The following is a 23630-nucleotide window of genomic DNA, read 5'->3' as shown; positions in this document are numbered from 1 at the left end:
TGCAAAATTCGTGACCTCAGTGTTTTCAGATTTTAAACTTTTATATTTTTTTTTTATCTATGTGCCTGAGTATATATTCACAGCTGGACACCCGAGTGCCATGAGCTCTAAAACGTGCAACACCACTAGGCTTTATTAAACCAGTCTGTTCTGCCTAGCCAAAGGACCACTTTGTGGACCAGTATGCGCTGTGTTTATTTGAACCTGAGATAAATTTTTCAAGCAATCATGAGTCTCCATGTCACAGTCCTGACCTGAAAAATCTCTAGAGCATGGCATCAGCAGTTATCTGCCTATAATATTTTACTTTATGCAGTAATATACAAATCTGTCCTACTTCTTTGGGACAAAGCTCTCAGTACTATGGAGCTTGGTCAATCATGAAATAGGGGGAAGCACACCCGTAAGAACTACATTTACGTAGTAGGCCAGAAGTAAACAATCCTTAGACATGGTAGACAGCTCTGATCTGAAGCTAAACCAGCCAGCAAAGGGCCATGTCACCGCTCAGGGATTTTTATGCCTTTCCCTATTTACAGGGCAAGTGACTTGGCAGCCATTCTAGGAAGACTCCTGCTGCCCATCTCTACATGTATACTCTGTAACTTCATGAAATATTTTCTGTTGCCATGGCTACTGGGCCCTTTTTATGTTTTTCCTCCCTTCTTTTGCTTTCACTAGCAGCAATACTTGCTAACTAATTAAATACCAAATAATACAGGGGAAAGTAGGAAGACAAGGGTTGCCCATGTGTCCTCATCTCTATCTCATTTGAAGGCTGACTTGCCACCAAGAGGAAAAGGACTTTCAAGTTTAAAGGTTTCTAACTGAACTAATACAATAAACCACAGAGATTTCAGAACAGCGGTATATGTGCAGGATTTTTGATACATGACACCATTTTAGGCAGCTAGCAAAGTACCTGAAGTGAGGCAGCAATTCTGATCAGGCATTAACTCTTGCTTTCAATCACCAATTGTCTTGTTATCCCCACCTCCCTGGCTCAAGCTCATTATGTAAATAAGCTCCCTTCAGAATGGATCAGGCCTTTATAACCTTGTTTGAGCCCCTAGTTGTCAAACCCAGACAAGGCTTAGCATTAATATTCACAATCCTCACACCCACACCCAGCTCTGACATTTCTCTGGGACATTCAAGCAAAAGCAGTCAATCTGAAACTAGATTAAGTGCACAGCCTAGTAAACTGGTGAAGGCCCTTGGAGACAAGGACCCACAAGCTGATGCTTCTTTCCTTTCCATTCTGGAATGAAAAACCACAACTTTCAACTATTCTTCCAGAGCAAAATTTTATCAGTTGGTTTGCTTTGGGATCAGAACCTTAGTTTTGGGGTTCAGTGAGACTTCTGCAATACTGTCTGGTGGTTTGGGGCATTGGGAGATGTTCTGTGGCCGAGAAGGGGTAGATGTGTGGAGAAGACAATTTCTGTCAAGGAAACACATATTTAAAAACTGTGGCCATTCTCTCTACTGAACTACAGAGAAAATACTGAAATTGCACCCAGCCTTTTTTATGTTAGAAGTTACACTGCCGAGATAAGCAAGACACTTTGTGCTATGGACTAGGAAGATCAAACTTCTTTAGGTCCTACCACATTTTTCAGATCCTGATTTTTGTTTTGGATATTGGTTTCTTTTTTTCTGTACTTTTTCTAATTCAGACCTGTCCGGTTTTGGCTTGTTATTTTTTTTGTGGTTTTTTTTTTCTTCCTTCCTTTTAATACACCTCCTAATACTCTTACAGAGGAGAAAACATCTTACTACTCTTGGACTGAGCCCTGCTTAGACAGCTTTAGCAGTACTGAAACTCCCAAGCTGCATCCGTTCTGCAAGCTTAACTCCCACTGCTTGTTAGTGATGGTTTCTAAGACTTTTACAAGTTTGCTACATTTTAAGATCTACCTCATAGAATCATATAATACCAGGTTGGAAGGCCACCTCAAATATTGCCTTGTCCAACAAGGCAAAAGCATGGTTTGAGCAAGAAGGCCCAGCACTCTGTCTGGCTGAATCTTTAAAGTGTCCAACACTACTTCCCTGGGAAGATTATTCCAATGGCTGATTGTTCTCATTATGAAAAACTTTCCTCTAGTTTCCAGTTGGAATCTCCCTGGGACTAATTTATGCCCATTACCCCTCATCTTTTCCATCTAAGTCCTTATAAAAACAGTCTCCATGTTCTTTGTAAGCCACTCTTTAAATACTGAAACATGGTGTTTACATCTCCCCTAAGCCTTCTTTTCTTAAGGCTAAACAAACCCAGTTCTTTCAGCCTTTCCTCATTCAGTAGCATCCCAGTCCTTTGACCACCTTTGAGACCCTTCTCTTGACTGTCCACAGCCTGCCTACCTCTTTTTTGCATATTGGGAACCAAAACTGAACAGGCCAGGTGTGGCCTGCCAAAAACTGAGTAAAGAGGAATAATGATTTCTTTATCTTTGCTGGAGATGCTTGTGTTGATATAATGCAGCATCCTGGTGGATTTCTTTCCCACATATGCATATCATATATATACATTTTTGCCATATATATATTATATATATACTTCAAATACCTTGTAAGGTATATCTCATGAGGTTTTTCAGAGTCATTTTTCGGTGTGTGTGTGTATTGGCAGTAGATGCCAGAGTAAACCATAAGAGGTGAAGAAAATCAATAGAGAAGGGCAAGGAATTGTGCCCAAGTGTTGTGCCTTCTCCGTTCTCCACCTGTCCCATATATAAGAAAGATTCCCACTTGAAGTGCTTCTTCAAGTACCTCAGGTGCAAAAGGAAGACTAGGGAAAATGTGGACCCACTGATGAATGAGGCCTGTACAGTTCTGGGATCCCCAGAGGGTCCAGCAGGGGGCTATGAAGATGCCTGGAGACTGGAGCATCACTCTTAGGAGGAAAAGCTGAAGGAGCTGGGCCTGTTTAGCCTGGAGAAGAGATGACTGAGAGGGGATCTGCTTAATTCATACAAATATCTTAAGGATGGGTGTCAAGAGCATGGGGCCAGATTCTTTTCAGAGATGCTCAGAAACAGGATAAGGAGCAACAGGCACAAAATGAAGCACAGAAGTTCTGTCTGAATGTGACAAAGAACTTCTTTATTTTGAGGCTGACAGAGGACCAGAACAGGCTGCGCAGAGAGGTTATGAAGTCTCCTTCTCTGGAGATATCCCTAACCACCTGGACACATTTCTGTGTAACCTGCTCTAGATGAACTTGCTCTGGTGGGCAGAAGGTAGTTGGACTAGATCTCCAGAGGTCCCTTCCAAACCCAACCATTCTGTGATACTGTGATTCTGTAAAGCATTAAAACATCCTATTACTATTAAAGGAACAGTTACTGAAGTCTAATAAGAGACAAATCAACTTTGCATTTAAGTGCCTCTAAAACAACACAAAGCAATAAATGGCTAGTTATATATTTAATGATACTGTAACTTATACTGTACCAACAGAAAAAGCTTTTTCATTTCCAATTTAACACTACTGCCCATTATCATTAAGGAAAATGTTTATTATTATTCTAATTGCAAACCACAAGTTAAAATCCATCCTCATTTAAAAGCAAATAATGCTGCTTAAATGTTTAATATGTATATATATCTACTCAGGATTTTTCTGGAAATGCTTATTTTTATTAGAATGGTCTGTTTTCAGGCATGGATATGACACAAGACTGGAGGTTGTCACTGGAAGGTGATACAGGCCTCATTTTAGAAAATGGTGTTCCACTAGGAAAAGCATTATAGCCCATATTCTGACATCAGACTCATGTATAGGACCATGTACAGAAGAAAGCATGCAAAATAATTTCCAAAGATAGAATCCAACTTTTCTTCTTAGTCCTGGAAACACTACATTTTCAGAGTGTTTCACTTGTCAAGGTGAGCATAGAGACTGTCTTTCTGTGTTTTCATCCTATTGCTGTTCTATGTATTTTTTTTACTTCTCTGCTGTGTAGCTTTTTTAAACTTTGACAACGTGACAGTCACAAAATTTCTTTTTCCTAATCTGCTAAAATTTGCAGAGATCAAGAAAGACAATTATAGATATAAACCTTTCTAGTTCATTCAGTTGGGAAGGAAAGAAATAAATTGCCAAAATTATTTCAACCTCTGTTCCCCAAAAGAAAGCAAAATTATTTCAGGGGAATTTAAAGTATTGAAAGGAAACCTTTTGTTTTGCAACTAAAACCTGAGGCACAAAGAATAGCTGACAGCAAAAATGACAACTGAAAGAAGCGCTTTTAAAACTTATTCTGTTGTCTTGACTTCATTCTCATATGAAATCACTATCATGTCTTATTTTAGAGCACACAGGACCATTCCTCTTCATTCTTATTCTAGCTCAGCTTGACCCTACAATTTAGGTCCTCAAGTCAAATGCCTTGCAATCCCAAGAACCAATGCAATAGAAATTTCATCCGAAAGTGGCATTCAAGCACTCCTTGATAAACTATTCCCTGGTATTATCTCATGACAGACTAGACTTTCAGGAAAAGGCCAAAAGCCACAATTACTGAGGAAAGGGAGACAGGTGAAGGCTATCCCACTTTCTTATGAAGCAGACATCAATCTGCTTGACATCAGACAGATGACATCAGTGCTACTTGATGTCCATCACAGTGTTGCCTGGGACACAGATGCGTTTTCCACCGCTGGCATCCTTCTGTGGAGTCAAACCCCATGGAGGTTTCTCCAGGGGAAGGATTTTCATCCTGATCCTAAGGAATCTCTAAACATTTTAACTTTGCACAAGAGTTGTCCTACGTTAGTTCATGCATTTGCTCTTTACTTACAAAGATACAGAAATGAGCAGGCATGGTAACAGCAACCGCTCATTGCAAATGACAGAGATACAACCGTCTGTAGTGATGTACTCTGTGTTATCATGATGGCCCCTCACTGCTTCTGGTTTGCAATTCCTGCATTTTCTCTCTTCACCCCTTTCCATTCCTAAGAAATTTCAGAGTTGATTTATTTTCTATAATCTGCAAGTGGCTCTGAGGAAGGGTAGACCACCGTGGGTATGATTCAGTGACAATCTCATTTTCTTTCCTGAGAATTGATTTAACTATAAAATCAAAGGATAAGACAGCTTTTGAACCAGTTAAATGATTTAAAAATCTGGGACTGTTTGATCCATCAACAGGCATCAGCACTGAGGTTAAGCCTCCAAGAAGGCAAGGACTTTATTAAATTTTTTTTTTTTTTTTGGAGCCCATGAGAAGTTATTTACACTTGAGGCAAAGATTAAAGATGTTGTGAAATTTACTGACCCTTCATTTGACTGGGGAATATGGCAAAGTGGAGTCATGGCATGGATGCTGCCAATCCTGACATCCTGTTTGCTTGCTTGCATGAAATGCGTTCAGCCAGTGCAGTAATATTTGCAAAGCTTATTGGGAAGGGTATCAAAACATTCTGTTGTTTATTCAGTGAAGCTTAAGCATGTCAACTTTAAGGTTATTCTGTGTGTCACTTACACATCTTGACTTCCCTACACACTTCCTTTGCAAAGTTTGTCTCTCATAAAAACTTGCATTTCTTTACGTGTTTAAACTACCTGACACAGTCTCCCACAGCATCCTCACAGCTAAATTGAGGAAGTGTGGTCTGGATCATCAGGTAGTGAGGTGGACTGCGAACTGGCTGAAGGAGAGAAGCCAGAGAGTTGTAGTCTATGGGGCTGAGTCTAGTTGGAGGCCTGTAACTAGTGGAGTGCCTCAAGGGTCAGTGCTGGGACCAGTATTATTTAATATATTCATCAATGATTTAGATGAGGGAATTGAGTGTACTATCAGGAAGTTTGCTGATGACACTAAGCTGGGAGGAGTGGCTGACACGCCAGAAGGCTGTGCTGCCATCCAGCGAGACCTGGACAGGCTGGAGAGTTGGGCAGGGAATAACTGGATGAAATATAACAAGGGAAAGTGTAGAGTCCTGCATCTGGGCAGGAACAACCCCAGGTTCCAGTATAGGTTGGGGAACGACCTGTTAGAGAGCAGTGTAGGGGAGAGGGACCTGGGGGTCCTAGTGGACGACAGGATGACCATGAGCCAACACTGTGCCCTTGTGGCCAAGAAGGCCAATGGCATCCTGGGGTGTATTAGAAGGGGGGTGGTTAGTAGGTCGAGAGAGGTCCTCCTTCCCCTCTACTCTGCCCTGGTGAGACCCCATCTGGAATATTGTGTCCAGTTCTGGGCCCCTGAGTTCAAGAAGGACAGGGAGCTGCTGGAGAGAGTCCAGCGCAGGGCAACTAAGATGATTAAGGGAGTGGAGCATCTCCCTTATGAGGAAAGACTGAGGGAGCTGGGTCTCTATAGTTTGGAGAAGAGGAGACTGAGGGGTGACCTTATTAGTGTATATAAATATATAAAGGGGGAGTGTCACGAGGATGGAGCCAGGCTCTACTCAATGGCAAACAATGATAGGACAAGGGGTAATGGGTACAAACTGGAACACAAGAGGTTCTACTTAAACTTGAGAAGAAACTTCTTCTCAGTGAGGGTGACGGAACACTGGAACAGGCTGCCCAGGGAGGTTGTGGAGTCTCCTTCCCTGGAGACATTCAAACCCGCCTGGACATATTCCTGTGTAACATTATCTAGGTGTTCCTGCTCCGGCAGGGGGATTGGACTAGATGATCTTTTGAGGTCCCTTCCAATCTCTAGCATACTGTGATACTGTGATACTGTGATACTTTGTACCATTTCACTGTTCAGTAATGTAAATTATTGGATTCATGGCTAAGGTTCAGAGACATAAAAGCAGAGATCTGCAGCTTTTTACAGTCTGCATATGTTGCAGAAAGGCATATTTAAAGAGTCTAGGGAAAAAAAGCCAGGCAGTGGACCATGTGATTCATGCTCTCCTGGTGATCATATTTTACTTGCTGTTGATCTCCTATACTGTCCTGTTTCATTTATGTCATTCACCTGTTGTATCCCATTTGTCAGTCAGATTGAAAACTTACAGGGCCAAAAAATGTTGGTTTGATCATTCAGTCTCAGAATCAAGTTACTAATGGCTTGTACCTTTATATTTGCTGCAGATGAAGCGCATATATATTATTATCCTTTCCTAAACATGGACTAAATGTTCAGCAATTACAGTTGATTTAGAGCGCCTGGTATCTGAGTGCCAACATGAGCCATTTTAAAAGGTCACTAAAGGGAGGGAAGACTGAGCACTCCCTGGGTTTTAAAAAGAGAGAAAGAGAGAGACTTAGAGATCACAAACTGAATGCTTTAACGCTTTGAATATAATGCCTCTAGAAGCATGTCTGTTTCAGACATTTCAAGCATGAAGCATACCTTACTTCTGAATAATCTTTTTTTCCACACAGAGCATTGCAATAAAACTAAAATGCAGTCAACAGAAAGAAAGATAGGATGTAATACAAAAGATGGTACATCGTGATATGTGGTACACTGGAGTAAATAAATCAATTAACTTAAAGGTGGATCCTATTAGTTTCTGGTGGGGGCGTGCTGCTCTATCTGGTTATTTATTAACACCATCTTACTTCACAGAACTCACATACCCTGTATTGATGTGATGACAGAAATATCATCCATTGCTTGACTTCAGATATCCACATCCACTTCTGATAAAACACATAATTAAGGATGGCATACATACTAATTAAAACCAGATGAAATTAATCAAACTCTGTCTTTGTAGGGTGCTCATGGTTCTGCTCTAACTTCCTTGCTTGCTCTGAGTTTGTAGTGGTGCTCCAGAAACTTTATCCAGTGGGAAGTGTATCTCAACAAATAAAAAATACATGAGCTTTTCTCATGTCACTCTATGTTAACTGTGTTTGCAAATCTGAAGGTCAACAAAGGTCGTGAAGGGTCTAGAGAACAAGACTTAACGAAGAATGGCTGAGGGAACTGGGGCTGTTTAGCCTGGAGAAAGGGAGTCTCTTTATTACTCTCTACAGCTACCTGAAAGGAGGTGGCAGCAAGATGGGGTTTGGACTCTTTTCCCAAGTAACAAGCAATAGGACAAGAGAAAATGGTCTCAAGTTGTGTCAGGGAAGGTTTAGACTTGATTAAAAAACTGTCTCCACTGAAAGGGTTGTCAAGCACTGGAAGAGGCTGCCAGGGAAGTGGTGAAGTCATCAACCTGGAGGTATTTAAGAGACATGTAGATGTGGCACTGAGGGACACGGTTTATTGGTGGACTTGGCAGTTCTAGGTTAACAGTTAGCTATGATGATTTTAAAGGTCCTTTCCAACATAAATGATTCTATGATTCCATGAAAACACAGGGAAATTATATGAAAGACAACAAATCTGGAATATGCAATAAATGAGTTATGCAGGGAACAGGGGAAAAAACAGAGGTTTGGCTTCGTTACTGGCTTCGTTACTTCGTTAAAGCTGAAATTCATCAGGGTGTCTTAAAAAAATCCTCACAATTGTCTCTCCAGGCCTCACTGTGCTCAACACAGCCCGTCACCAGAGTCCCCCATTCATGGGTGTCGTGATACAGAAGTGCTCACCTTCCTAACGCAGTCAGGGTGGCTTGATTTTACAGTCTGGGATTGTTAATTCTCTGAGTCCTTTTCATCAGTAAATGGCAAGCAAGGAACAAATAGTATAAGTCATGAACAACACTAAAATCTCAGTATTGAGGATTATTCTGACCTCTCCTTTCCTTTCTAAAACCACATGGGAAACAAGGCAAAGACTGTTTCTCCAAAATAGGGAACTCTGGGTCTGCTTACTCAGCAGATGCAGATGCTCCCAAGGAGCCCCATTGCAGGCAGAATTTGAGAGGACCATGAAGGTGCATATGAGCTTGCCCTATGAAAAGAAGCCCAGGAGTTGTTGAACAGAGACACTGAGACCACCCTGCAGCATGGAACAGGAAGAAGGAGCAGTTTATAAACTGCCTTTTCTTTGGTGCTGGGCAATGGCAGCCCTCCCTTTCTGAAACTCAGCTGGTAGCTGCCCTCGGCGTGAACTACAGGGACTGTGGCTAGCTCAGGGGCTGCATGACACAGACATGCCATAGCAAAAGAGATCTTACAGGCAGGGTGGTCTCTTGGGCTGTCCCATGGCTGAAGGCTCAGTACCAGTAATTCTACATCCAAGGTCTGTGAAGATGCCCTTGTGGAAATCAAAAAGAAAGATCAAAGGTAGGCATGAACAAGGAATAGCACTCTCTGAAGTTACTACTTTCATTGTTACTTTTGTGTTTCATAGCCCAGTACATCACGGGGGGGGTTCACTCCATTTTTACTTTTCTCTCTCTTCTATTTTTTTTTTTTTTGGTGATGCTCAGCAGAGTATCTTCTTTTCATCTTACTTGATGGATTTTTCCCCTAGTTGTTTAAGTTGTTTTATTCCCTGGAATGCAGCTTAGGGCTACCTTGTTTTCTACTGTTAAAGTGGCACCATGAAACTTCTTGCTGTCTCATGGCATGGTCTCACACTGACAGCTTTTGAGAACAAAGCCCTGCTTTAACTGTGAGTTCAGTCTCCAGGGTTTCACACCCGCAGAATTCAGTCAAACTCACTGAAGCTTTTCACCTTTCTGTGTGGGAGAGGACAGGGTGAGAAGCAGCTGAGTGAGAGACACAGAGAATACCCTGAGTTAAAGAGTATGTGTTTTATGTCTCTTTAATTTCACTTTAAATTCAGCCTCTGAGTTTAGTCAGGGCATGCAATAGGTTTGATGTTAGAGGTACACAGTAGCTCTAGGGGTAACCATAGGAAAGGGGAGGGGAGGGGAGGGGAGGGAAAGGGAAAGGGAAAGGGAAAGGGAAAGGGAAAGGGAAAGGAGGCAAGGCAAAGACTCTGCCCCAGTAATGAGCATAGGATAATGCTAAAGCAGTTGTGTGGCTTCATGGAGTGGTGTGTGCAGTCTAGTCTGTGCTCTGACATGCATCCAAGATGTCTCAAGCTGTCCAGCTTCCAAGGTCCAGGTTCCAGAGAGGTAAGAAATGGGGACACTGAACCACCTCGGTAGAATTCATGGGTTGAAATAAAGACAGTTTAATAGGACAGAAAAGGAAAAAGTTATTATGATGATGATTATAATAATAATAGTACTAATAGTAGTAATAATAATAGAATAGAATATACAAAACAAGTGATACTTTAACCTAAACGGAGCTTGCATCATCTGCCCGGTTGACAATTTCACTGAGGAGAGATATCCATGATTTGTCATCTGGGTTTCACACGCTCTCTTGTGTATCCTGTCCATGAATGTGTTTCTTCTCTCTTGGGCCAAAGGTACTTGCTCTGTTAATTGAAGATAATGCAGAGATCTTCCCATGCCTGTAATTATCAGTAAGGCTTGGGCTTCCACTTCCAGTAAGTGTTGTCTTTTTCTAATGTCCTGACCAATTTCAGACAGTCACTGCTACTTTCTAACTGCCCCAAATCCTCCCTGTAATTTTCATCAAGGAGAGCTAATTTTTACCCTTCTCTTGTCATTCAGTACACCCATATTTCAAACAGCCATCAGACTTCCCCCAAAGGTGCCTGTGTCTCAGGGCATGGAGGACTGAGCTTTTTATTTCCAGTATACGAAACAGTTGACTTCCAGTACAACTGCAGCAATTGAGGACTGTAAGTGACAAAGTCTTTAGAAGTGTTGTGTACCACATTTGTGCACCAAGATATTCTTCTTTCATTTATAAGAAACAGAGGTATCCATGATGATTTACTGTCACAACCTTGCATGTGGTTTTGTGTCCAGTTTGAGAAGTCACTGCCAAACTGATGAATCCAACATATAAAGGAAAGCATCTACAAAGACACATCTTTTGACTTTTTACAGAAGAGGCTCAGCTGCATCTCAAATTCAGAAATTGTGTCTTTATTCCATTGGCCCCCTTCTCCATGCCCAGCAAGTGACCGTGATGACAAAGAGCCCCACCACAATACTACTCTGCTGCCTGAGATTACAAATGAGTCTCAGCTCAACATCTCCACTGTAGAGGCAAATCTTCCATTGACTTCTCTGTTCACTTCCAGGAACAGAAAAGACCCTTAGGTGAAGGAGCCAACAAAAGTGACATTGCAAGTGATACCATTCAAGTTTTCTCCAGGGAACTGAACTGGAATATAATGATTGCACTGAAGAGCACCTCAGAGAAACAAAATGGAGTAGTCTAAGAGAAATGAAGACTGAAAGCAGCAGCTGACAAGTCTTGCATTATAGCCCATGGAACAGAAGGCACAAATACAGTAGATTACCTGTAAGATGTCTCTTCTTCCTAGAATGAATGACTTTTAAGATACTGGCAATACAATGAAATGAATGAAAGATTCTCCCTTTCTGTCTTTAGAGGATTAAGTAATAACTTACATGCTTCCTTGTACAGCAATACTTTAGTCAATATTTATAGAACAATGCCGTAAAGCTGCTTCAAATTTATTCCCTATTTGATAATAAATAAAGATGGTATTCAGATTTCTAGTTGCTTTTAAAACTGTCTAATCTTCTGGTTTTATGTGATTTCAGCCTAGTGCCAGATAAAAAACTTACCCCAAACATATGAGGCCTTCAAACATCCAGAGTGGAAATTTGATGTGCAGTGTAACTATACATGGCACATCCAGTCATTTTAGCAAGACAGGTCAAAACTCAGGGGCAAATCTTTCTTCATGTCCCTGTTGCTGACTAGATTATGATAAATCAGAAGGTGCTAATTACAGTTGTAACTGTGACAATAATTGTTCTTTATTCTTTCTGGCTGTTTTGCCCTGCCCTACATTCAGGAGTTTCAACAAAATCCATGTGTCTTTTCTACTTCTCTTCTCACTTTGGATTAAGCAAGGGATTACACTTGGATATGATAGCCATGGCTGTGGAAACAGAAGAGTATAGAGGTACTTTCTTTTCCTTCATCAATATATAACTGTTTCGTGTTCTTATTTTATCTTTCTCTTACTCCAGTATCATTCTTCTTGGTCACTGGTTAAAACTGTAATCTTAAGTGTTTTGAACTGCTGGAATAAAACAGAGATATTAATGTGCACCAAAAGTTGTCCCTAACACTATTTATGTTTTAATATTCTGTATTGTTTTCTTCATCATTACAGGTTATCTAGCATCTCAGGTCTTCCACCTTTTTCTGTTCTGCCCATGACAGCTCAATGAGTGAACTACCACAAATCTCACTACACCTCTCCCCTCTCCAAATCACTTATTAAATCACACTTTATTCCTCAGAAGTGAGTAAAGCTAATCATATACCTACAAAAGGATTTCTTAGGTTACTATTTTTTCTGACAAAACAGGTAAGTCCTAAATTTTATTTAAAGCTAAGGAAAGGGATCTGATATGAGTGAGGTTAGCTACACTACCAAACAAAAACTGCCAAGTCAGTAAAAGTTCACCGAACTTGAAGGCTGAAGTTGGACAAACTACAGACCAATCCTGCAGAGGTACCACATGCAGGACAGACCAGGTCCAGGCACTGTAATCCAAATCAATCTTCATTTACAAGAGCTGTGTATCAGATGATGAGGCACCAGCCTATTCCATCACAACAGCATGGTTTTCCACCTCACCAGCTGTGCTGCTGACCTTTAAGACCATGCACATTGCCATGTTAGCTGAGCAACCACATTATCAATCATTGCAATAATAACTGAAGTGCAAAAGTCAGTGATACACTCCCTGATTTTATTTAGATTTATTACCGGTAGATCTGTGTAACCCAGGGTCTCCTTCCCCAGTAAACATATCACTGCCATTATGTTTCTTTTGTTCATTCATACATCTCACTAATGTACAAATTTCTTTAAAAAACACATAAAGAAAAGCCAGAAAAAGAAGCTTTTTGCCTTGGTCTAGTTAAGATAGTTCCTTCTGGGTAGGTAATAGACAACTAAAAATCCCCAACATGAGTTAGTTAACCTTTAACAAAGAAATGGGCATGTAGCACACTTCAGCAGGAAGCAGCTGTAGCAACATGGTAATAGGCACCATGTTCTGTGCAGCTGGTCCCCACTCTGCACTGTGATGAACTGTCTGTCTGAACTGAAGGTCTTTGGCTCCAGCATCTGATATGCTCCAGTACCATCTGGACTTCAGTGATAGCAGCCTAGAGGGAAGGACTGATTTGTTAGTGATTTTCCTCACATCTTTAAATCCTTCCTCCATCTCTCCAAACTGATAACTTAGGTTCCATTCATTAATTTACTTCTCTAAGAACTACTGATTCTTAAAAACATGATGTTTCCACCTGTTTGACAGAGTAACACTGACAACATAGAATGGAAAGTAGAAATGGCAACAGATTACTGCCTAATCCAAAGTGATTTTCCTGCTGTTTGCAGGAAATCTTGATGAATAACATAGTGGCAACAAGAGTACAACACTGATATTCTGTGCCTGGTTGTACCAATCCGGTCTGTTTCAGCATTCCTAATAAATAAAGACAAAGAAATCCTAACAGTGATGTTCTCATTAATTGGGACTAAAATGTATCCTCTAGTCAACGTGCACATATACAGCTAGCTTACTTGACAGCCTCTGGCCCAAGCTGTGGAAATTTCAAGGCTGAATTTCCCTCACAATTCACTGAACACTTTAAGCATAGGCAATAATAAATGAATGGTGGTATCGCAATGAATTCCTAGAACACACCACATCTGTAATGCAGGGATTAGTGCCTGGAGCAAAAGGGAACATCTCAGCTGCCACCCCTGGGGCCATCGGTCCTTCCTTTAAGAGAAGCAAGTATGATCAGGCTGGGGCTGAGTGGCTTTGGGTTTGTAGGATTTGGGACATCTCGCCAGAGTCGCAAATTCTGCTACAAGCCAGCTCAAATGAGAGCTCAAATTCTGCTACAAGCCAGCTCAGTGAGGGACCTTGCTGAGGGGTTTCACTCCCTCATGGTGATGGGACAGGCGTGGTGCTGAGCTTTTGCCCTGCCAGTTATGTCCTAGTGTCAGAGGAGAAGGGGTCATACAGACACCAACATGGAGGATGAGGCTGCACTGCAGAAAGCTTGTGTTCATGGCACTCAGCAGATGGGCACAATCCTGTCAGCTCCCAGCCCTGCCATTGAGGAGGGGAAAGGAAGTGGTTTGATAGTACAAGCCAGAATATTACTTAACGTTTTCTGTAAAAGAATGAACATTTTCATCTGGAGAAACAATGGGGTGGCACTTCTTTATGGCAATATAGTAATCATTGTGATTTCTGCAAGATGATGAATTTCACTGAGCCTTTCAAACTGGTAATTAACCATTAATTACTGGAAGGAGGGAGAAAAGAGGAAGGACAACTTGAATCTTAACTGAGTTCATTGTCTCAGCTCTAAACACAATTACAACTTCTTTACTGGACACCTTCAATTTTCACCATCATTAAATAGAGGCATATTTCAAACACTTACTGAATGCCACCTAAATTAAGATCTTTTGTCCCCTGGAGAGCAGATTCACCCATCCAGGCTGCAGTTGGCCACAGGATTCTGAGCTAATGCTATAGCTGCAGTCAATTAGTCCCTTCTCAATTTAAAATTCAGGGTGCCATGCCTGATTGGGGCTACTCAGCTCTTCTCTTTTCCTCAGAGAAAGATTTGGTCCTTAAAAAGACTTCCAATGTCTTTGCCAAAATGTGGACTCTGCTATGTCATGTCACATGAGAGTGGTAAGCCTAGGATGAATAGGGATCACGTTTTAACACACATTCTTTAAAAGTTTAAGAGGTTTAAAAGATTAAGAGTAGCCTCTGTACTATCAGTGCCAGGGCAACATCACAACCTGCCCCTTTTCAGGACCACGTGAGCCAAACTCAGTGGATCAGATGTCAGCTATCAAGCCCCAGAGAGCCAGAGGCTGATGCAGAGCTGCACGGACCAACACAGGTAACCCACATCTGAGTGTCAAGGGGGTGAGCCTCCTGCTTGGTGCTGGAGACTTCACATGTCTAAGAAATGTTTAAGATTAAAGCCAGCTCCTGGCATATTCCTCTGCAGTCAATGGAGTCATGCTTATTGAACCAATATCTAAAGATTTATTCTCATTTCCGTATGTCTTACTTTGGCAAAACATTTGCATACTTACTGAACATTTAATGCATGTGTATGCCTATCTCTGTTCAGTTAAGTACCGGCTTAACATTGAACATGAGTTCTAAATGCTTTTAAGATTGGTGAGTATCCAGAGCATACACTTCAAATTAAATACGTGATAAAATATTTTGCTAAAGCCATAAAACAACCTAAAGTGAACACATGCAGAAAATGTAAGTGCAGTGGAGCAAATAATAATAATAACAGCAAAAATCCCATTCGTTATTACCATGCTGAACTGAAACATATTGTGATAGCCAGAAGACAGAACCCAGGGGGCTCTCTGGCATCCTACACCAGAATGTGATCTGGGAAGAACCTGTTGTGCTCATGCACTCTCATTTTGAAGAACAGTCGTTCTTACAAAGTGAGCCAGGATATAGGGACCTCCATTCTAGTCTTAAGTTTCATGCTGCTCTACTGAAAAATTTGGGCAAGTTCCCTATTGTGTCCTGCACCAGTTTGCACATCTGTAAAATGCTGATCACCTTTGTAAAGCTCTTTTAATGTGTACCTATTCAATAATGAGCACAGCTGATCACCTCTCCATTTGTCTGCTGAGGAGTGGATGTCAATGCAGAGACATCTATATTTGTCCCATGATCAGAATAACTGCATCAATTAAGAGGTTGATTTGGTGAAGCTACTTATCACCAAAAAGTCACAAGGCTTTTTGATTCAACACAATGCCACTTTTACAAAGCTCTATTGTTTTCAAACAGCTTCATAACAGGCAGCACTTTACACAGTGCCCCACACTCATTCATGTCCCCCCCGTCCTAGACATTCCCAATGGTCCATTTACATTAGCCCTCACCCCTCAAACCCTTGTCTCAGTATCTCAGTGCTGACAATAATTTTGCATCTGTTTTGAAACCAAGCTCTAATAAACTTTAACTGTTTTTTTCCTCCCATTAAAATCAGCAGCAGCAGACACTGGAGGGTGCAAAGACAAGCCCCAGGTGCCTCATGAAGTCTTTCCTTTGTATAGATTATTTCAGGTCAGATCCCAATTTCCCTAGCAGCCTGTTAAACTGAGATCCAAGACTGCAGGTTAAACCCACTTCCAGGAGACAGTTTACACTCCGATTGCCGTTTTGGTAGGAGGATTGACAATTTCACAGATTCTTTCACTTCCACCTGTCTCAGCTTTTTTCTCCTCGTTACCACCTGCAGACAAGTAAATTAATTCAAGGCAGTGAGGGTCTTCACCAGTCAAACGCACTTAAACAGCCGAAGCTTCCGCAATAGTTGACAGGTTTGCATTGCTACAAACTTGAATAGATACCTTGTGACAGCTCCTCAGCAGGAGAGCCCTTGGTCTTCAGCAGCAAGATTGACCTTAGAAAGTCCAAGCTGGCCTCCTACTGTGTGGAATACAGCAGAAATGCAGGGGATCCTGCCATGCAAGTTAACAAAGGTCAGATTCAATTCCATTTGTGTGATTGTTGCAACAGCCAGCAGAAAGAGCCTTGCAAAGCTTGGAGTGCTGCTCCTGAGCAACCCATGGGGCAAATAATAGATTATTTTTTTCTTTTTCTTTTACCAAATGAGTACAAATCAACTGATGCTAAAAACATTGTTATTACTGATTATTTCGTATGAGTGCATGAAAAGGTTTATTTTGTGAAGCGTTTAGATAGGAACAGTCAAAAGTAAGCGGAAAACCTACAGTTAAATTTACTTTGCAATGTCAGACATCACTTTGGGATGACATACTGTGGCCCCATAAAAACCCAAAACAATAAAATACAATAAAAAATCTAGTACTCAGGCTTAGAGCCCTTCCTAAAAAGCACAGCTTTACAAGCACCAAAACCTGCCTCAATATCTGAGGAGCATTGTGTAGTTTTGAGGCAGCTGAATGTGGCTTAGAATACCACACAAGCTTCTCATTTTAATTAGGGGTTGAGACCTGTATGTTGTGAATGAGGGTGGGTGTCACCCAGCCTTTTCCTTCACTCTGGGAACCTGGGACAAAAGCCACTTGTCTTCAGAGTCAACTTTGGAGAGTAGTGTGGGATTCTCTTTAACGTGTGCAAAATGTTACTGGCTGTCTCAAAGTTAGTGGGAATATTTTGCTTTCCTGGTGTGTTTTGAGTTTGGTTTGGGTTTTTTAAAATTTCTTTGGGGTTTTGGGTGGTTTTTTTTCTGAGTGCAAGATTTTGGGAGAGTTTCTCTGGAATTCAGGCTTGGAAAGCTTTGATTTTCAGACAGATTTCTTCCTTTCTTTCCCCTTCTGTCTAAAAAAATAAAAAAAAAATAAAAATTGTTTAAATGAGTTTTTTTGGCTAGAGGATTTTCTGTGTATGACCTCCCTTCAGAAGTGAAATACACTGTGTGGAAACTCTGAAGGGCATATATGCTATCTGTAGGGTAGTGAGGATACTGGAGGCTTGCACCTAGAAACAATAGATTAGGGCTCTGTGAGTTAAGGCATGAGGCCTTTACTTAATTACTTAAATTCCAGGTAGTTCTGTCTGACATGCCTTCTTCTTCTACCTGAAGTTCATTTGAAATTTCTCCAGGCCTGGGAAGCGCCAGTCCTGCAAATAGAGGCCTTGCTGATAAGAATGAGCTGCTGCTGCTTCTTTTGCCTCCAGGTACCAATAAATTGCATGAAATGCAGAAAAAATATTGGAGGTGCCCCAAGAGTTCCTACTCCAGTTACAGCTGAAGGAAGCAGAGAAAAGAGGAGGTCGTCTGTTTTGCTGTTATGTCCCCAGGTGCCTGAGCCCTCAGCACCACTTGCACATCACTTGGTGGCCTGGCATTTTTAAGCTTTCATTATATGATCGACCTTCTTCTTACATGACTGATTAATTTCTGGGCTTTCCACTGATATGGCTAGTGCACAAGCTAAGATGCATCTTACCTGCCATAAATATTGTGAATTATAACGTTAGCATAACCAAGCTACTAAGGTGTGGTCTAGGTGTAATTACTGGAAAGTACAAAATGTTTTGGGGCAAACACCAGTGAGTCCCATTCAATTCTACATTAATGACCTGGCTGAAGGAGTAGTTGTGCTACTTACTGAATTTATAGAGTGATATCAGGCTGGAAGGTGCTGCCAGCACTTTGGAGGAATACATCACTGTCAAAATTATCTTGAAATTAGTGGGAAAATAGAGGCAGAAAAATGACTCAAAGATGATGAATAAAACCTGGGGTTCTGTAGGAGCATTCACAACTGAACCTGCAGGTTAGGAAAGATCACAAAACAACATTCAACAATGTCATACAGGCAAGTAAACTTTATTCTGAGGTAAATATATAAGTGAAAATGTAAGGGGAAGGTCACAAGAAAGACAAAAAAAAAAGAAATAGGCAATTCATCCTTTCTGCTGTGAACTAGCAAAGGGTGATGCATCATGTCAGTGTCAAATACTGTCTTCACTGAAAGGGCTGTCAAGCATTGGAAGAGGCTGCCCAGTGAAGTGGTTGAGTCACCACCCTAGAGGTATTTAAAAGATGTATAGAGGTGGCACTGAGGGACATGGTTTAGTGGTGGACTTGGCAGTGTTAGGTTAACGGTTGGACTCGATGACCTTAAAGGTCTTTTCCAACCTAAAGATTCTATAATTCTGTGTCCAGTCTGGAGCAACATATTTAAAAGGAAAAAAAAAAGTGAACTAAGTAAAGAAAGGGGAAATAAGAACACAGGAACAGTCAATGGACTTGAAAACAGGAGCTGTGATGAAAGTCTGGAAGAAAACTTTTCTCAATTGAGTGAGGACAGGAGCAACAATTTTCAAATAAATGAAAGTTTCATAGAGGCCAAAAGATCAATGGCTTAAATTGTGAGAAGCATGATTTCTGGCCTCAATTCAGTCATATTAATACAGATGTTTGAAGGCATTTTAGATGCTTCAGGCATTGTGATAAATTTCTACAAGGCTGCAATTATGATACAGGTACTACAGCAGATCAAGCCTTTCTGGGGAGAGTAGCTGGAGATGGACTGGTAAGATGAGCAGCCTTTGAGCACAGTACCAGTTAGATGGTTTCCCATAGCCTCTACCAGCCAGAGTGAACATCCCTAATTCAGTTGGTATTCTTTCTGTCTTACCTACAGGTAAGTATTTTTTACTGGGAAACCTGTAAAGCCTGTACCTGTAAAGCCTGCTAAAGGTTTTTTGGCCAACCAAACATGAACTCCATAACCCTCAGAGTATCTTCAGGCTACATGTTGTTGCTGTTGCAGGTCAATTGACAGGGATGAAATACCTTTAGTACTATTATTAGGACAAGGCATTAACATGGCTGTAGTGTGTAAGATGTGGCTCTGCAGTACAGGAATTTCCCTCACAGCAGATTTATGGACTTGGTGTAACTAACCATGTTTGTGAGGAGGGGCTGCTGAGTACCATGTGGACTGCGCATGTGTTCCTTGCTTATTTGGATGGCTGAAGTTAGAGGATGATAAATCAATATAGAAAGGAAGGTAACCCAGATAGGATAGTTAAGGATAATTTCTGCATACAGGAAGCAGAAGCATGAACAAGGCACAACAATTCACCCTAAAATTTACTTTTCTTGTTACATTTCTTTAATTTTTGTATTAATCGTTTTTCTCCTTGCTCCACTCCCTCATCTACAAGAGGAGCAAGATAATTTGAATACAATTTTTAAAGAATATTTACCTTGAGTTGGGAAAAAAATAGGAAATTCACTCTGCTTGTGGGGAAAGAAGGAGGATTCTACCTTAAAAGGCCTTAGTGCAAGCTATTAGCATTGTTTCTGCTGTAATAGGACTGCATCTTCTTCTCTGCTTCCTCATAATTCTGGCCAAAATGTTGGTGAAAGAAGGCAAAAGGAAGAATTTATTTGAACCTCATAGCCATCCCAGCACCTCTGGGTTAACACAGATTTTTGTGATCTATGAAGGTCTCAAGGTAAAAGTTGTAAATGCACACGTCAAGTTTCTGGCTAGCAGTGATGGCTGCGGAGTGTGATGGCTGCTTGATAAGCAGGGCAGCATCACCAGGACACATCAGAGAGGGGGAGAAGCTCATTGTGCAGAGACTGTTCAACATATGGTTACAGACAACAGTTGCTGCTATCTTAAAACAAAATAACAAAAAAAAAAAAAGACAAAGCAAAACAAAAAACCCCTTCCTTAATCTTCTCATCAGTCAGCAGACAACAGTATATTTCCTTTAAAAACAAAACCATGCTGTTTGTCTCATTTCCTTCTCCCTGTCAGGAGCGTTGTAGTGCGCGAGGTTCCTGGGGCCACACTGGCCACCTGGTAGCAGCCCTACTTGCTGAACAATGCCTGCCTCCTGTTCTGGGGAGAGCATTCAGTCTCATTTGGATGGCAATCAGGAGCCACATCCCTGACAGAAAATAAGGGGCTGAAATGGAGGCAGAAATTCAATGCCATACAGCCCCTCAGAGGCTGCCTGTGAGCAATTAGAAGCCTTGTGCTGACGCCTCTAAAGGTGGGAGTTTAAACTACACCTTTTGCAGAAGCAGCAAACAGTTCGTAAGGTTCAAATCTCAGAAAATATAAGAATATAAGGCACTTCCATCAGGATCTAGACAAGTCACAGCATGCCCACCTCTGCCTATGCAGAGAGGTAACTTCATTTTTCCTACTTCTTCCTTGTCCAATTGATGCATAAAACCCTCCACCAACTCTAAGTTATTTCATAACTTTGTCATGAAATGTTGAGAAGGAAAGTGCCTAGATTGACTGAAGTAGCATCTAAGACTAAAAAGGCATCAAGATCTTCTGTATATTTAAAGTTTCTATCAGAAACAGAGTCTCCATGCTTCAATTTAAAGACAGAGAAGCTCTAATCTTTGCAATATTGTCACCTGGAGATCACAGTACCAAAGAAAAAGAAAAAGGAGAGTTGTGAAGACTATCATAGCCATTTAATTAGCTGCTAGATCAGCCACTGTAGCAGAGCAGGATTTATTTGAGACAAATGGGATTTCAGGTTTCTGTCTTATAGTTTTATGATTCTCATAACAAGATAAAACAAGTAAAATAACTCAGAGTAAAATGTCAGAATAGGTTTTACACAATGGGTGATTTCCCCTCCTTCTGTCAGCATTTTCACTTGTCTCAACCAATTCTCCTATTTAATGGAAACTCTGTGCTTTCCAAAACTTTTCAAGTCTGAAATCAAAACTAAAAAGCCGTTGCAAGAAACATTTGGATAATAAAACTCTAGCAAGTTTTCATGTTTCTGGCATGAGTAAATGTGGAGAGCTCACAGCATACCAGGGATATATTTGTGTATTATAAATTTCCTTTACACCATAATAGAAAAACAAAGCTGGAAGCACCTGTCCTTGTTATGAAGTAGGTGTGCTGTTAGTGATTGCCACAGAAATGGGTGTCCAAGCCACCACCACCAGCCCCCATACTTCACATGTCTGAGCTGACACCTGAGGCTCCAACCCTTCATCTTTCACCACTAAATCCAGTGCAAGGCTGTTGTCCAATTGCACTTTCTGCCTGAGGAGCCTCATTTGAGATGCCACCTGCTGTTCCCATAGTGTACTCTCCTTAAAGGAGAGTACGGAAAGCCCAGCCTACCCTGTAAATTACCCTCAACCTTTCTGCTTCCCTGAATATTTTGACCACTGTATTTTCCTTTGCATGCTGCAACTTCTCTGCTCTTCTTAAATGCTATAGCTGTATCAACAAGGCACACAATCTCTTTTAGTAGATTCACTTCTGCATGGCACCCCTTGTATTGGCTTTGAAAAGTAATATGGTAATAATGCTTCAGTAATGTGTTATCCATCCATCCATGACAATTATAAACCAAAGGAGTCAGATTACTCCATGAAGGCAGCCTTGATACTGATGCAGCAAGAGATAGTCTCACCTTTCAAGTATTTCCAGCATCTGGATCCAAACTCATGATGAACTAAAAAGGAGAGATGTATGCAGATCAATTTCAAGACTACATGGCTCCATCAGAAGCAAGTGAGAGAATTATGTGCAGCAATAACATTTCTTTTCAGTGTAATGTAGATATTAGCTTTGGTAACTAAATGGGTCAAATCAATAAATTGGCTATATCCTGAAACTAGTATCTATCTTTCAAGTCCATTCCCTAACCTGTCATTTTAAAGGGTAAATACACAAATAGATTTGGTTTGGGGTTTTTTTCCATCTGTTTCTTTTTTAACTCAGGATACCTATATTGCTACTGTGTGGTGTTAAAGTGGTTTTTTTCCAATTCTTACCGTTTATAAATAACCCTACCTGCTGAAGAGCAATCAACACAGAAAATTGCTGTGCAGGATGATGAACCAAAAGTCTACCTAGCCCATATCCTGCCTCCTTGCCTCAAATCAAAAGCAGATCTCTAAGGAAGAGAATATATAATAATACTTCCTCCAAGGACTTTTCCATCCTCCAGCAATATGCAGCTCAAGGGTTTCAAATGTTTTATATTGTATCATTTGTAGTGGAGAAGGGTGTCATTTTCTGCGTTTTCCTCTGATATTCCTCACAGGAAATGTTTTCTACGTGTTTTTCATACAAACCACACTTCATTCATTCATTGCTGCAATCCTCAATTGAAAAGGAAAATACGCTTGGATAAAGACTACTTTGGGCAGTTAACAAAACAGTTGGAAATTATATTTTCTCCATGCACAGACTTGAGGCTCTGTCATACTCTTACAAGAGCACAAGCTCCTGTGTCTTTCAGCACTCTTGGTACTCCAGACTGAGCAAGAAGGCTAAAATCATCTTTGCTGCCACCTTCTAATTTGCAGCTGCTATCTTGGATGTTAACACTTTGAAGAACTCCCTCTGTTCTCCAGACTGTTCATAGTCATTATTTCTATCAACTCTCTCACTGTGTTCTAAGCCTCTTTTTTCAACATCTTTAAGAAATTACTCACTGTTAAGAAATGGCTAAGCAGAGGACAGTGCTAGTAATTCAGGAAAACTATATTCATGAATGCAGCAGTAGAGTTTGGACCTCAAATAATTAAGAAATGACAGAACCTACTGAAATGCACAGGATGCTTCAAGCTCCCATCAGCTGGTTCTCAGCTGGAAGCAAGCCTGTTTCTAGCAAAATCTGCTTTAATACATGGCTTACTAAATTTCAGATTTATAAGACTGCATTTATGAGAGAACCCTGACTGCACAGGGATAGGCAGCAGTTAAACAATCACTTAGTTTCATTCGAAGCTCCGGGGTGTATTTTGGAGACTGGGGTAGATGAACAACTTCGATGAACATGCGGATGCTCTAAATCCATGTCAGCAGGTATGAGCACAAGAAGAATATGACAGCCATTAATACAGCATTGGCTGTTAAACTCTAAATGAGCCCGAATGCAGTTCTCTAAAATTAATCTATTTCTTTTTTCCCAAAAGTGTAAAAGGTCTCTGTGCCTGAAGAAAAGGAGGGATGCTGTCGCTGTCAGAGGAAGACTGTTATCTGTAGGGAAGGTCTTTGCCTCATTTTCGCTTTCCATTAATCAAGCAGTTTTTACAGAGAGGTCAGGAAAGGCTAGTGATACAGCTTCTTCACTGCAAGGAGATGGCAGGGCGACATGGATTTTGATGGGAAAAA

The sequence above is a fragment of the Pezoporus occidentalis genome, unplaced genomic scaffold, assembly GCF_034315485.1.
Source record: "Pezoporus occidentalis ecotype Australia unplaced genomic scaffold, CSIRO_AGI_Poc_V1 ctg126, whole genome shotgun sequence".
NCBI classification, from domain to species: domain Eukaryota; kingdom Metazoa; phylum Chordata; class Aves; order Psittaciformes; family Psittacidae; genus Pezoporus; species Pezoporus occidentalis.
Note: the sequence above shows the minus strand (reverse complement) of the source record.